Below are 15,741 nucleotides of genomic sequence, written 5' to 3' on the forward strand. Positions count from 1 at the left end.
TTTTCCGCTCCTTGGACAGGCAGTCTCTAAAGACGTGATCGAACTGTCTGCAGTTCCAGCATACAATTCGGGATGAGTTTCTGCTTCGCACGAATGCCTCCTCCAGTTCTCCCGGTGGCGTTTCTGTAAGATGCGGTGGTACTTCAACCTCGTGGACTACGGGCCTCGTTCCTTGTGGACAACGCGACGGCTGAAGGTACCCAGTCCGGCTTCTGCGACCCATGTGCCTCTCCACTTCTAGGCACTCTTGGCGCAGCTCATCCACGGTGAGTACGTCCATGGCATAGATATATTTCGCCAGGCTTTCTTTTAAACCACGCTTTATAATCCTCACCAGCTCTCGGTCTCTCAGCGGCTTCTGGAATCGCGCGGCGAGTTGACGCATGTGGTGGATATAATCATCCACCCCTTCGCTGGCCTGTTGCTCTCGTTGTAGAAGCTCCTGCATTACATCGTGTTCCGTCTGGTAGCCCCGGAACCTGTCCAAGAGGGCATGCCGCAGTTGCATCCAGCTGTCGACCCTAGAATGCCGCACGTGCATCCAATACCACTCGCGAGCGCGGCCGGTCAGGAGCAGGTGGAAACCGCGCAGGACCTCCTTCCACGGGCATTGATACTGCCTCTGCAGGAACTCTAGGCGGAACACGAAGTCCTCGACCGAATTCATCGCGTCCTCGCCGTCAAACTTGACGTTCCACCGCTCGAGCTTCATGTACGCAGTTTCTCGCACGTTGGCGTACGCCTCCTCCGGTTGAAAATCATCCGCTCTCCGGTCCTCTACTCGGAAATGGCGGTTATTCGGGTTACGCCAGTTCCTCGACTGAGCATCTGCCACGTAAACTGGGCTGCTGGACGAATACTCCGCCCCTCGTGCGCCTTGTCTACGTGGCTTCGGTGGCACCGGTGGTGGAAATGCCTCGCGCTGGAACACTTCCCGTTCTTTCGGGATGGCGCCTGTTCGCGGTCCCGGCTCGACATGTCTGGGCGGCTTCGGCGCAGTGTTAGTCTCGGCGGTTTGGCTCCCTGGCGGCCTAAGCACATCAATGATGCCCTTCATCATTTCCATGAAGCCAGCTCGCATCTCCTCGCGGATGGACTCGCTGATGCCAGATGGCAGAGCATGCAGATATGTTTGGTGGGCCTGAGCGATCGCCGCGTTTGCCGCCGATTTGAGCACTGAGTCTTTCGGGGCTTTTGGGAACTCCAGGTTCCGTGGAGGTCTATCCTGTTGCGCCAATTCTTTCTCCAAGTCTACCAGGTGACCCTCTTCCGGGATCTGTCTCTCTGGAAATCCCCGGAAATTCATTGGCGTTCGCACCAGCCCTCCAGCTGGGCGCGGCGGTGGCAGAGCCGACGCCCCATCAGCGTCAGAAGCCCAATCAGACACCTGTTCCTCAGCCATACTTATCCCTTCTGAGAACAGTACCCCTCTCTTCTACAAGGCTTACAACCCTTATAAAAACTTTACTAATATTCCTAATAAATTAATAAATAAATAAACACCCACTAACAAATCTTACTAATAAAGAATAATAAATTAATACACATCGACCACAAAAACACTCACAAAATTAAATTTTTTTTCTTTCTAATTAATTTCAAATACTTGGGGGAGAGAAGACAAATCCTAACACAGGCTAAATAATCTACGCATAATCTGGACAGTGGACAACACTTTAGCATTCGTCCCATGCTCAGTTCGTCAGTTTGACTGACGAACGGCATTCAAGGAACGCTACCTTGAAGGCTATTTGGTTTCTGTCGCACTTCTGTGCACCCTTAGGGTATGCTGTGTGACAGGTGCGGCGCAGGATCGGCTCTATATCGTCCTGGGTCACCTGCCTCCGAAGCTCATTTAACTACGGCCAGCCCACACCAAACGTTAACACAGAGTGGGACAAAACAAATAGAAAACATTAAACAAACTCTAGTCAGACCTACCCTAATATCACATTTTGTCACAGGTTATTTTGTCATGGCGGCTACCACCAGGCTACGATGGACGGTCGCGAACATTCACCAACTAGCAAACGTGACTTACCGTCATCAACCGCGACAAGAAAACTCCCCATGTCAATGGACACCATGGCAAGATCCGTCTCCGTCGCTCTTCTGGCCCTTCTTGGGATATGCTGTGTGACAGATGCGGCGCAGGCTCGGCTCTATAACGTCCTGGGTCACCTGTCTCCGAAGCTCGTATAACTACGGCCAGCATACATCCAACATTGACACAAAATGAGACAAAAACTACTAATTGAATAAATAACATCTGACTAAACTACCCTAATATCACATTTTTTTAATCATGAGATGCCTTTGTCGTTGCGGCTACCACCAGGCGAACGATGGATAGTCGCAAATGTTTCGCCAACATGCGAACGGCCAACAACCACTACAAAAAAAACCCCTCATGCTTATGGATGGATATTCAGATAACCTCTACTTCCGTCGTGCTTCTCGGATTCCACTACACGCTGCGCGATTATGAGCTACCTACTCGTGCCACATAAGACTTCAGCGGTGTGGGTCCTGAAGCCAAGGGAGTCCTTTCCTCTGTACCTTCATTTTTATCGTATTTATTTTTCTTTGATTACACACCGACTTCAAAGAAGCCGAGTGCTTCTTCAAGTTGGGCGCCATATTGTTACGGAACTGTTTTTTCTCAGTGGGCCGTGCCGGCTGGCTCATCGGATTCTCTGGGTGTGGTCCCATCCCTGGCCCGCAGTCCGCACAATCGATAACAACAAAGCTACACGTCTGTAGCAAAACAGACTCACACAACACTACTCAAAATGAACCGCATAATCGATAACAAATATTCGGAACTACTAACTCATGAACAAAATACACAGCTGTAACAACTACGAAAATGTAAACAACAAAGGTAAGACACTCAATATAAATTAACAAAAAACACTATTTATCCACCTTACTCTTCCAGATCGGGCCCCGGTTCCGGACCCAGCGTACCCGCCCTACCATGAGACGATCACCTCCACTCGTCTCCCTCATTTTGGCCACTAAATGGCCTATATTAGCCCGTGTCGGCCATAATGCCTACTCTCCCCAACAATATTATTTTAGCCGTTCATGATTTCTTTCAATAGGTGCGTATAATTGGTTGCGTTTTCTTAAAATGTATAACAATTATAATCATTGCTTATGGCATTTATCTTGCAGCTGTTTAGGATCTCATGCAAGCGGATAATTCATTAACTTCACAGGTGCGTATAATGGTTTGTGTACTCTTATAATTATTGGCATTAATATTTCTTTTATTTCTGTCCAATTTGCACGAGGTCTCTATTCAGGTAAATTCGTATTCATGCACGTGAACATTTCTTCTCCAAGTGCGTATTACTGTTGCATCTATTTATACTAATTGACAAAGTGCATTAATTCCTAAATTTTTCTCTTATCTTATAGAATTAATTTTTTTATTTTTTATACAACACTGAATGGAACAGGCGACGAAATACTACAAGGATATTGCTAGTCGCCGCAAAAGAAACGCGCAAGGAGGCACTTTAGAGGCAATCATTGCGCCGATTTAGGAACAATGGCCCACACAATTACTTAAAACTGGGTATGCCACGTATTATGTATTGTATGTATTAAATCGCTTAATTCTACCTTACCCTACCTAAAGAGCTCTCTGGGGGTGGTAAGGGGCGATATAAATGCGTAAATTCAAATTAGGTAAGTATGTGAGCATAGTTCGCGCAAGTGTTAATTTTAGATTTTTATATTTTACAGGCGCAGATGCATCACCTTTGGAGTTTCCCTCACCGTTCGCACTCTAAAGTGAAGCTCGGCGTAAGTGCCTATGTATGTATAAATATATTTTATAAATACAAATTAACTAAATTTAACGATAATAAAAAAATCTACTCCTTTTCAGGGAGTGCAATTAGGAGTCTTCTTCTGACTCTGCCAGGGGCTCGAACGAGGATGGGCAAAGATATGGAACGGACTCACTCGGTGGATGTGGGCGGGGTCTCGCCTGTGGCCGCTTCTTCGTCGTTGGAGCCCGGTCGTTGGTGGCTCGTCCCGTCGCCTTTAGGTTTGCGCCGACGCTTGTTGGCGGCGTCGCGGGTATGGCTGGTTTGCGCCGCTGAACTGAATCCTGGCCTTTGAATGTTTCGTGGGCCTCTCTGGTGCGCGAGCTGGTCTCCTTGGTGCCGGAGCCGTTAATTTTTGGCTTATTTGGTTCGTCTCTCGTCGCACTTAAGTTTTAAGTCTCTTTTAATTTTTTTTTATATTTTTTTTTTTGTGACTCGAGCGGTTTGCTTTCGATATATTTATTAAATGGCAAAAAGGAACACAAAAACAAAACTTTTATTTGTCTGTTAAGTCATTTGTATTATGCGCCGGCTTAATTTGCAGAAGGAAAAAATTCGAGTCTTTTGAGCAGAAATGCAATGTACAACTTTTATGCTCACTTCGAGCTGGCACGCCCGCCGTTAACCGCTGAACAAATCGAACTCCCCGACATTTTGGGCCGCCACACCATCGGTGCCGAATTTCGGCACACGCATACATTTGCGAGGCGGGCACCGTTGCTGCTCATCTGCACAGCTGCATTTTTTTGGGTCAACGGCCCAAATGAAGGCCAAGGGCATATCCAAGGGCATGCGATCCACTCTCCTCATATTCTCTTTAAGAGCGAACCGGGCGGCCAATAGCAATCGTCGCTTTTGGCGCCGTGGATCGCATGTCTGGCGTTGCCACCCTTCAAAAATTTGGGCTCCGCCGTGGGCCCAGCTTCACCCCGCATACTCCGACCATATGACAAAAGATATCGGCGTGGTCGATAATATCGCACGCAACCAACTGAGTAACCCTCGGTTCTGCCGATAACGTCAAATGCAACATGTTTACCCTTATTATAAATTAAAATTTAAAAATAAATGAATGTAGATAGTAAATAATTTAATTTTTTGCAATTCTGCATTTAAATTTATTTGGTTTCGTGCTTAAAAACATAAATAAATGTTGCATTTGATGTTATCGGCAGCACCGAGGGTTACTCAGTTGGTTGCGTGCGATATTATCGGCCACGCCGATATCTTTTTGTCATATGGTCGGAGTATGCGGGGTGAAGCTGGGCCCACGGCGGAGCCCAAATTTTTGAAGGGTGGCAACGCCAGACATGCGATCCACGGCGCCAAAAGCGACGATTGCTATTGGCCGCCCGGTTCGCTCTTAAAGAGAATATGAGGAGAGTGGATCGCATGCCCTTGGATATGCCCTTGGCCTTCATTTGGGCCGTTGACCCAAAAAAATGCAGCTGTGCTGATGAGCAGCAACGGTGCCCGCCTCGCAAATGTATGCGTGTGCCGAAATTCGGCACCGATGGTGTGGCTGCCCAAAATGTAGAGGAGTTCGATTTGTTCAGCGGTTAACGGCGGGCGTGCCAGCTCGAAGTGAGCATAAAAGTTGTACATTGCTCAAAAGACTCGAATTTCTTCCTTCTGAAAATTAAGCCGGCACGTAATACAAAAGACTTAACGGACAAATAAAAGTTTTGGTTTTGTGTTAATAAATATATCTAAATCAAACCGCTCGAGTCACAAAAAAATATAATAAAAAAATTAAAAGAGACTTAAAACTTAAGTGCGACGAGAGACGAACCAAATAAGCCAAAAATTAACGGCTCCGGCACCAAGGAGACCAGCTCGCGCACCAGAGAGGCCCACGAAATATTCAAAGGCCAGGATTCAGTGCAGCGGAGCAAACCAGCCATATCCACGACGCCGCCAGCAAGCGTCGGCGCAAACCTGAAGGCGACGAGACGAGCCACCAACGACCGGGCTCCAACAACGAAGAAGCGGCCACAGGCGAGACCCCGCCCACATCCACCGAGTGAGTCCGTTCCATATCTTTGCCCATCCTCGTTCGAGCCCCTGGCAGAGTCAGAAGAAGACTCCTAATTGCACTCCCTGAAAAGGAGTAGATTTTTTTTTTATCGTTAAATTTAGTTAATTTGTATTTATAAAATATATTTATACATACATAGGCACTCACGCCGAGCTTCACTTTAGAGTGCGAACGGTGAGGGAAACTCCAAAGGTGATGCATCTGCGCCTGTAAAATATAAAAATCTAAAATTAACACTTGCGCGAACTATGCTCACAGACTTACCTAATTTGAATTTACGCATTTATATGGCCCTTTACCACCCCCAGAGAGCTCTTTAGGTAGGGTAAGGTAGAATTAAGCGATTTAATACATACGATACATAATACGTGACATACCCAGTTTTAAGTAATTGTGTGGGCCATTGTTCCTAAATCGGCGCAACGATTGCCTCTAAAGTGCCTCCGTGCGCGTTTCTTTTGCGGCGACTAGCAATATCCTTGTAGTATTTCGTCGCCTGTTCCATTCAGTGTTGTAAAAAAAATAAAAAAAAAATTAATTCTATAAGATAAGAGAAAAATTTAGGAATTAATGCGCTTTGTCAATTAGTATAAATATATGCAACAGTAATACGCACCTGTGAAGTTAATGAATTATCCGCTTGCATGAGATCCTAAACAGCTGCAAGATAAATGCCATAAGCAATGATTATGATTGTTATACATTTTAAGAAAACGCGACCAATTATACGCACCTATTGAAAGAAATCATGTCCGGCTAAAATAATATTGTTGGGGAGAGTGGGCATTATGGCCGACACGGGCTAATATAGGCCATTTAGTGGCCAAAATGAGGGAGACGAGTGGAGGTGATCGTCTCATGGTAGGGCGGGTACGCTGGGTCCGGAACCGGGGCCCGATCTGGAAGAGTAAGGTGGATAAATAGTGTTTTTTTGTTAATTTATATTGAGTGTCTTACCTTTGTTGTTTACATTTTCATAGTTGTTACAGCTGTGTATTTTGTTCATGAGTTAGTAGTTCCGAATATTTGTTATCGAATTTGCGGTTCATTTTGAGTAGTGTTGTGTGAGTCTGTTTTGTTACAGACGTGTAGTTTTGTTGTTATCGATTGTGCGGACTGCGGGCCAGGGATGGGACCACACCCAGAGAATCCGATGAGCCAGCCGGCGCGGCCCACTGAGAAACAAGCAGTTCCGTAACAATATGGCGCCCAACTTGAAGAAGCACTCGGCTTCTTTGAAGTCGGTGTGTAATCAAAGAAAAATAAATACGATAAAAATGAAGGTACAGAGGAAAGGACTCCCTTGGCTTCAGGACCCACACCGCTGAAGTCTTATGTGGCACGAATAGGTAGCTCATAATCGCGCAGCGTGTAGTGGAATCCGAGAAGCACGACGGAAGTAGAGGTTATCTGAATATCCATCCATAAGCATGAGGGGTTTTTTTTGTAGTGGTTGATGGCCGTTCGCATGTTGGCGAAACATTTGCGACTATCCATCGTTCGCCTGGTGGTAGCCGCAACGACAAAGGCATCTCATGATTAAAAAAATGTGATATTAGGGTAGTTTAGTCAGATGTTATTTATTCAATTAGCAGTTTTTGTCTCATTTTGTGTCAATGTTGGATGTATGCTGGCCGTAGTTATACGAGCTTCGGAGACAGGTGACCCAGGACGATATAGAGCCGAGCCTGCGCCGCATCTGTCACACAGCATATCCCAAAAATGGCCAGAAGAGCGACGGAGACGGATCTTGCCATGGTGTCCATTGATATGGGGAGTTTTCTTGTCGCGGTTGATGACGGTAAGTCACGTTTGCTAGTTGGTGAACGTTCGCGACCGTCCATCGTAGCCTGGTGGTAGCCGCCATGACAAAATAACCTGTGACAAAATGTGATATTAGGGTAGGTCTGACTAGAGTTTGTTTAATGTTTTCTATTTGTTTTGTCCCACTCTGTGTTAACGTTTGGTGTGTGCTGGCCGTAGTTAAATGAGCTTCGGAGGCAGGTGACCCAGGACGATATAGAGCCGATCCTGCGCCGCACCTGTCACACAGCATACCCTAAGGGTGCACAGAAGTGCGACAGAAACCAAATAGCCTTCAAGGTAGCGTTCCTTGCATGCCGTTCGTCAGTCAAACTGACGAACTGAGCATGGGACGAATGCTAAAGTGTTGTCCACTGTCCAGATTATGCGTAGATTATTTAGCCTGTGTTAGGATTTGTCTTCTCTCCCCCAAGTATTTGAAATTAATTAGAAAGAAAAAAAATTTAATTTTGTGAGTGTTTTTGTGGTCGATGTGTATTAATTTATTATTCTTTATTAGTAAGATTTGTTAGTGGGTGTTTATTTATTTATTAATTTATAAGGAATATTAGTAAAGTTTTTATAAGGGTTGTAAGCCTTGTAGAAGAGAGGGGTACTGTTCTCAGAAGGGATAAGTATGGCTGAGGAACAGGTGTCTGATTGGGCTTCTGACGCTGATGGGGCGTCGGCTCTGCCACCGCCGCGCCCAGCTGGAGGGCTGGTGCGAACGCCAGTGAATTTCCGGGGATTTCCAGAGAGACAGATCCCGGAAGAGGGTCACCTGGTAGACTTGGAGAAAGAATTGGCGCAACAGGATAGACCTCCACGGAACCTGGAGTTCCCAAAAGCCCCGAAAGACTCAGTGCTCAAATCGGCGGCAAACGCGGCGATCGCTCAGGCCCACCAAACATATCTGCATGCTCTGCCATCTGGCATCAGCGAGTCCATCCGCGAGGAGATGCGAGCTGGCTTCATGGAAATGATGAAGGGCATCATTGATGTGCTTAGGCCGCCAGGGAGCCAAACCGCCGAGACTAACACTGCGCCGAAGCCGCCCAGACATGTCGAGCCGGGACCGCGAACAGGCGCCATCCCGAAAGAACGGGAAGTGTTCCAGCGCGAGGCATTTCCACCACCGGTGCCACCGAAGCCACGTAGACAAGGCGCACGAGGGGCGGAGTATTCGTCCAGCAGCCCAGTTTACGTGGCAGATGCTCAGTCGAGGAACTGGCGTAACCCGAATAACCGCCATTTCCGAGTAGAGGACCGGAGAGCGGATGATTTTCAACCGGAGGAGGCGTACGCCAACGTGCGAGAAACTGCGTACATGAAGCTCGAGCGGTGGAACGTCAAGTTTGACGGCGAGGACGCGATGAATTCGGTCGAGGACTTCGTGTTCCGCCTAGAGTTCCTGCAGAGGCAGTATCAATGCCCGTGGAAGGAGGTCCTGCGCGGTTTCCACCTGCTCCTGACCGGCCGCGCCCGCGAGTGGTATTGGATGCACGTGCGGCATTCTAGGGTCGACAGCTGGATGCAACTGCGGCATGCCCTCTTGGACAGGTTCCGGGGCTACCAGACGGAACACGATGTAATGCAGGAGCTTCTACAACGAGAGCAACAGGCCAGCGAAGGGGTGGATGATTATATCCACCACATGCGTCAACTCGCCGCGCGATTCCAGAAGCCGCTGAGAGACCGAGAGCTGGTGAGGATTATAAAGCGTGGTTTAAAAGAAAGTCTGGCGAAATATATCTATGCCATGGACGTACTCACCGTGGATGAGCTGCGCCAAGAGTGCCTAGAAGTGGAGAGGCACATGGGTCGCAGAAGCCGGACTGGGTACCTTCAGCCGTCGCGTTGTCCACAAGGAACGAGGCCCGTAGTCCACGAGGTTGAAGTACCACCGCATCTTACAGAAACGCCACCGGGAGAACTGGAGGAGGCATTCGTGCGAAGCAGAAACTCATCCCGAATTGTATGCTGGAACTGCGGTCGGTTCGATCACGTCTTTAGAGACTGCCTGTCCAAGGAGCGGAAAATATTCTGCTATAGGTGTGGAAAGCCGGACACTTTCTGCTCGCAGTGTGAAAACTGTCCGGGAAACCCCAGAGGGAGCGCGCTGATGGCGGGACAGACGCGTTCCGGGACGGCGACCGCGGGAAAGCAGGAGAGGGGCACCTACCAGAGCCAATAATCATTGGAAAGGAGACGGAGATTTGGAATAAGGATCAGGACAAGGCTAATTATAATAATAGTATAAGCAAAGGAGGAACACTTAGGGGCTTACCATACGAAGAACGTGTTCGGGCATACATGTCGGCCCGAAATAGAATTTTTGGTGAGCGACAGCTGGAGGGGATGGCGCTAGCCACCCGGAGAATGGTGAAGGCACGTGCGCGCTTCCGCACACGCAGGATTACCAGGCGCCAGGTCGTCGAAGCGGTGAGACGGGAGGAGAGTATAGACCCACGAGTATTCGCCGAAGTGGAGGTCGCTGGGGCCAAGATGAAAGGGTTGCTGGACACGGGGGCCTAAGTCAGTCTGTTGGGACAAGGATGCCGGGAGTTAGTGGAGAAACTGGGATGGGAAGCGCGGCCATACGAATCGATGGTGAGGACAGCGGCGGGTGCCAATCGCCCAATTTTAGGTCGCGTTGTTCTGCCTGTGAAATACGGGAATAGAAAGGAAGATATCGTATTTTACATGTGCCCGGACCTGCGACAGGAACTATACCTGGGAATCGACTTCTGGCGAGCCTTCGAGATCGCACCAGAGTTGCTCGGTCCGGCCAGAAAGTCCGAAACACCACCAGAGGCATCTGAGGTAACGGTAGCAAACCCAGAGGTGGCTTATTACCGGGACGACGACGACTGCGTGACGGATCCGGAAATGTGGGACCTGGACGACGATCAGAGGAGTCAGTTGGAAAGCGTGAAACGCAGATTCCTCCAATTTGAGAAGGATGGCCTAGGGAAAACTCACCTGCTGCAGCACCGAATTCAGCTGATCGAGGGAGCAGAACCCGTGAAAGACAGACATTATCCGCTGTCCCCGGCCAAACAGGAGATCGTGTGGGCCGAGGTGGATAAAATGCTAAAGTTGGGCATCATCGAGGAGAGTGACAGCCCCTGGAGCAACCGGACGACGGTGGTGATGAGGCCTGGGAAGAACAGGTTTTGCTTAGACGCCAGGAAATTAAACAGTGTGACGGTAAAAGACGCTTACCCGCTTCCATGCATCGAGGGCATCCTATCGCGAATCGACGAGACTCATTTTATCTCTAGCGTCGACCTTAAGTTCGCGTTCTGGCAAATAGAGATGGAGGAGAAGAGCAGGGCGTATACGGCGTTTACTGTACCAGGGAGGCCGCTGTACCAGTTCCGCCACATGCCATTCGGGCTCTGCAACGCCGCTCAACAACTTTGCAGGCTCATGGACAAGGTAATCCCGGCGAATTTGAGGTCCAACGTATTCGTATACCTAGACGACTTGCTGATAATATCGGCAGATTTTCCAACGCACTTAAAATACTTGGAATTGGTGGCCGAGTGTCTGCGGAACGCGAACCTCACCATAGGCATGGCGAAGTCAAAATTCTGCTTCCGCAACCTAAACTACCTGGGTTTCATCATAGGCGGCGGGACGCTGCGCATGGATCCGGGAAGGGTAGAAGCGATCCGGAACATCCCGAATCCGAGGACGGTCAAAGAACTACGAAGCTTCTTAGGTACGGCGGGGTGGTACCGCCGATTCATAAAGAACTTCGCCGAGATATCGGTACCGTTGACTGATGCCCTTAAGAAGAGAACGGGTAGATTTGTGTTGAGCGACGAGGCCATAGAAGCCATAGAAAGCTTGAAGTTAGCCCTCACCACAGCCCCGGTGTTAGTTCACGCGGATTTTCGAAGACCATTCTTCATCCAATGCGACGCATCTCACTACGGAGTAGGAGCCGTGTTGTTCCAGCTAGACGACGAACAACAGGAAAGGCCGATCGCATTCTTCTCGGCCAAACTCAACAAGCACCAGATCAACTATTCGGTGACCGAGAAGGAATGCCTAGCCGCCAAACTGGCCATACATCGATTCCGGCCGTACGTGGAGATGATGCCGTTCACGGTAATCACCGATCATGCGAGTCTGCAGTGGCTTATGAGTCTCAAAGACTTGAGCGGGAGATTAGCCAGGTGGTCCCTAGAACTGCAAGCGTTCCCTTTCTCCATGCAGTACCGCAAGGGAGCCGACAACGTCGTCGCAGACACATTGTCCCGAAGCGTGGAAGAGGTCGAACTGACCCCGGAAGATCTGTTGGGATTTCAGACCCCGGAGTTCGAGAGCACCGAATATCGAGAGCTGATAAGAGAGGTGATGAGCCAACAAGGGAAGTTGCCGGACCTTAGAGTGCAGGACGGACTTCTGTTCAAGAGGACCGTGCACGAGAGCTTGGAGGATGAGGTCGAAGGCACCAGTTGGAAGCTCTGGGTGCCGGAGTCGCTGACGGCAGGACTCATCCAACAAGCACACGCGGACGAGACGTCAGCTCATGGAGGCATGAGGAAAACGCTGCACGCGCTGCGCAGGCGATATTATTGGCCCAACATGGCCATACAAGTCAGGGACTATGTTCGGAAATGCGATACATGCAAGGAGACCAAGGCACAGAACTACCGAATGCAGGTCGGAATTGGGGAAGAAGTGCGCACCGACCGCCCCTTCCAGAAGCTATACATCGACTTCTTGGGGAAGTATCCACGGTCGAAACGAGGGCATGCGTGGATATTCGTCGTCGTAGACCACTTCTCGAAGTTTACTTTCCTGAAGGCCATGAGGGAAGCCACCGCGGCGGATGTCGTGAACTTCCTAGTGCATGAGGTGTTCTTCAAATTTGGCGTGCCGGAAGTGATCCATTCGGATAATGGACGACAATTCGTGTCAAAGTCGTTCGATGCGATGGTCCAGGCGTTTGGCATTACTCACCTACGCACACCAGTGTATTCGCCTCAGAGCAACGCCGCCGAACGCGTGAACCGCACAGTGCTGTCGGCAATCAGAACCTACCTAGGTCAGGATCATCGGGAATGGGACGCGTACCTACCAGAGGTGGAAGTGGCGATCCGGAATGCGGTCCACAGCGCTACGGGAGTCACTCCGTTCTTCGCGGTCTTTGGACAGCAGATGTACCTGAATGGTTCCAGTTACAATCTGGCCAGGAAGCTGAGATCATTGGCCGACCACAGTATTTCTGACCTTGACGCAAAGGACAGGCTGGCTGTAATCCGAAGCCAAGTCAAGGACCACCTGCACACCGCATACGAGCGAAGTCGCCAACGGTACGACCACCGCGCGCGACAGCTCCATCTGGAACCGGGACAGGAAGTGTGGAGGCGCAACTTCGCACTAAGCAGCTTCGGCAAAGCCTTCAATGCCAAGTTCGCCCGGAAGTTCTTGAAGAGCCGCGTCGTCCGAGCCGTGGGAACCAACGCCTACGAGTTGGAAGATCTCCAGGGACGCGTGCTAGGTGTCTTCCACGCAAAAGATATACGAACATAATCGTAATTTGCTCACCTCCTTGCCAGGCAACGGCGGCGGCAGCGCCAGTCCCCCCTTTTTTTTTGGGTCAGCGGAAAAAAATATAGATTACTTGTCGTGGGTGTGGCCTACGTTGGGCATCGTTATTAGCCGGCTGGGTCAATCCATGAAATGCGCACGCAGATTCCTTGTAACTGTCCTTCATGTCGTTACAATAATCTGCGTGGTGATGTTGCATTTGATGTTATCGGCAGCACCGAGGGTTACTCAGTTGGTTGCGTGCGATATTATCGGCCACGCCGATATCTTTTTGTCATATGGTCGGAGTATGCGGGGTGAAGCTGGGCCCACGGCGGAGCCCAAATTTTTGAAGGGTGGCAACGCCAGACATGCGATCCACGGCGCCAAAAGCGACGATTGCTATTGGCCGCCCGGTTCGCTCTTAAAGAGAATATGAGGAGAGTGGATCGCATGCCCTTGGATATGCCCTTGGCCTTCATTTGGGCCGTTGACCCAAAAAAATGCAGCTGTGCAGATGAGCAGCAACGGTGCCCGCCTCGCAAATGTATGCGTGTGCCGAAATTCGGCACCGATGGTGTGGCTGCCCAAAATGTAGAGGAGTTCGATTTGTTCAGCGGTTAACGGCGGGCGTGCCAGCTCGAAGTGAGCATAAAAGTTGTACATTGCTCAAAAGACTCGAATTTCTTCCTTCTGAAAATTAAGCCGGCACGTAATACAAAAGACTTAACGGACAAATAAAAGTTTTGGTTTTGTGTTAATAAATATATCTAAATCAAACCGCTCGAGTCACAAAAAAAATATAATAAAAAAATTAAAAGAGACTTAAAACTTAAGTGCGACGAGAGACGAACCAAATAAGCCAAAAATTAACGGCTCCGGCACCAAGGAGACCAGCTCGCGCACCAGAGAGGCCCACGAAATATTCAAAGGCCAGGATTCAGTGCAGCGGAGCAAACCAGCCATATCCGCGACGCCGCCAGCAAGCGTCGGCGCAAACCTGAAGGCGACGAGACGAGCCACCAACGACCGGGCTCCAACAACGAAGAAGCGGCCACAGGCGAGACCCCGCCCACATCCACCGAGTGAGTCCGTTCCATATCTTTGCCCATCCTCGTTCGAGCCCCTGGCAGAGTCAGAAGAAGACTCCTAATTGCACTCCCTGAAAAGGAGTAGATTTTTTTATTATCGTTAAATTTAGTTAATTTGTATTTATAAAATATATTTATACATACATAGGCACTCACGCCGAGCTTCACTTTAGAGTGCGAACGGTGAGGGAAACTCCAAAGGTGATGCATCTGCGCCTGTAAAATATAAAAATCTAAAATTAACACTTGCGCGAACTATGCTCACAGACTTACCTAATTTGAATTTACGCATTTATATCGCCCCTTACCACCCCCAGAGAGCTCTTTAGGTAGGGTAAGGTAGAATTAAGCGATTTAATACATACGATACATAATACGTGACATACCCAGTTTTAAGTAATTGTGTGGGCCATTGTTCCTAAATCGGCGCAACGATTGCCTCTAAAGTGCCTCCGTGCGCGTTTCTTTTGCGGCGACTAGCAATATCCTTGTAGTATTTCGTCGCCTGTTCCATTCAGTGTTGTAAAAAAAATAAAAAAAAAATTAATTCTATAAGATAAGAGAAAAATTTAGGAATTAATGCGCTTTGTCAATTAGTATAAATATATGCAACAGTAATACGCACCTGTGAAGTTAATGAATTATCCGCTTGCATGAGATCCTAAACAGCTGCAAGATAAATGCCATAAGCAATGATTATGATTGTTATACATTTTAAGAAAACGCGACCAATTATACGCACCTATTGAAAGAAATCATGTCCGGCTAAAATAATATTGTTGGGGAGAGTGGGCATTATGGCCGACACGGGCTAATATAGGCCATTTAGTGGCCAAAATGAGGGAGACGAGTGGAGGTGATCGTCTCATGGTAGGGCGGGTACGCTGGGTCCGGAACCGGGGCCCGATCTGGAAGAGTAAGGTGGATAAATAGTGTTTTTTTGTTAATTTATATTGAGTGTCTTACCTTTGTTGTTTACATTTTCATAGTTGTTACAGCTGTGTATTTTGTTCATGAGTTAGTAGTTCCGAATATTTGTTATCGATTATGCGGTTCATTTTGAGTAGTGTTGTGTGAGTCTGTTTTGTTACAGACGTGTAGTTTTGTTGTTATCGATTGTGCGGACTGCGGGCCAGGGATGGGACCACACCCAGAGAATCCGATGAGCCAGCCGGCGCGGCCCACTGAGAAACAAGCAGTTCCGTAACATAAATGCATTTGAAAGTGACCGATAGTTTTTCGATAACAAGTACCAAAATTCGACGCTAAGTCACCGCCGCTAATTTGACGCACGTTTTTGATTGTAGAGAAAAAATCGAACTATCGATAGCTATTAATGCCGATAGTGCTGTTATTGAGTGACAGCTGTTTAAAATCGGCTATCAGCTGTTAAATTAAATTTTAAGCGAAATTGTTGCAA

At 48.6% G+C, this 15,741-nt stretch overlaps 3 long non-coding RNA genes across 13 annotated transcripts; 1 reads left to right on the forward strand and 2 right to left on the reverse strand.

Annotated features, from left to right (window-relative positions):
- Positions 1-2,865: 2,865 nt before the first annotated feature.
- Positions 2,866-3,684, forward strand: LOC115766750. 7 transcript variants are annotated; one of them, XR_004018308.1, is made up of 6 exons: positions 2,866-2,884; positions 2,942-3,107; positions 3,181-3,224; positions 3,300-3,311; positions 3,468-3,586; positions 3,650-3,684. It is a non-coding gene; the product is annotated as an uncharacterized LOC115766750 (long non-coding RNA). The 7 variants fall into 7 exon arrangements; XR_004018307.1 differs by lacking the exon at positions 3,300-3,311 and adding an exon at positions 3,312-3,350 and having other exon boundaries at positions 3,427-3,586; XR_004018309.1 differs by lacking the exon at positions 3,300-3,311 and adding an exon at positions 3,312-3,350.
- A 2,367-nt stretch (positions 3,685-6,051) lies between these two features.
- On the reverse strand, positions 6,052-6,928 carry LOC115766751. 4 transcript variants are annotated; one of them, XR_004018311.1, is made up of 6 exons: positions 6,838-6,928; positions 6,614-6,779; positions 6,497-6,540; positions 6,258-6,376; positions 6,145-6,194; positions 6,063-6,087 (listed from the first exon to the last, which is right to left on the reverse strand). It is a non-coding gene; the product is annotated as an uncharacterized LOC115766751 (long non-coding RNA). The 4 variants fall into 4 exon arrangements; XR_004018313.1 differs by lacking the exon at positions 6,145-6,194 and having other exon boundaries at positions 6,052-6,087; XR_004018310.1 differs by having other exon boundaries at positions 6,068-6,194.
- A 7,580-nt stretch (positions 6,929-14,508) lies between these two features.
- Positions 14,509-15,307, reverse strand: LOC115766757. 2 transcript variants are annotated; one of them, XR_004018315.1, is made up of 6 exons: positions 15,288-15,307; positions 15,064-15,229; positions 14,947-14,990; positions 14,708-14,826; positions 14,595-14,644; positions 14,509-14,537 (listed from the first exon to the last, which is right to left on the reverse strand). It is a non-coding gene; the product is annotated as an uncharacterized LOC115766757 (long non-coding RNA). The 2 variants fall into 2 exon arrangements; XR_004018316.1 differs by having other exon boundaries at positions 14,708-14,870.
- Between the last annotated feature and the right edge of the window lie 434 nt (positions 15,308-15,741).

Source organism: Drosophila novamexicana, unplaced genomic scaffold (assembly GCF_003285875.2).
Source record: "Drosophila novamexicana strain 15010-1031.04,08,12 unplaced genomic scaffold, DnovRS2.1 tig00001222-arrow-arrow-pilon, whole genome shotgun sequence".
In the NCBI taxonomy this organism is placed as follows: Eukaryota; Metazoa; Arthropoda; class Insecta; order Diptera; family Drosophilidae; genus Drosophila; species Drosophila novamexicana.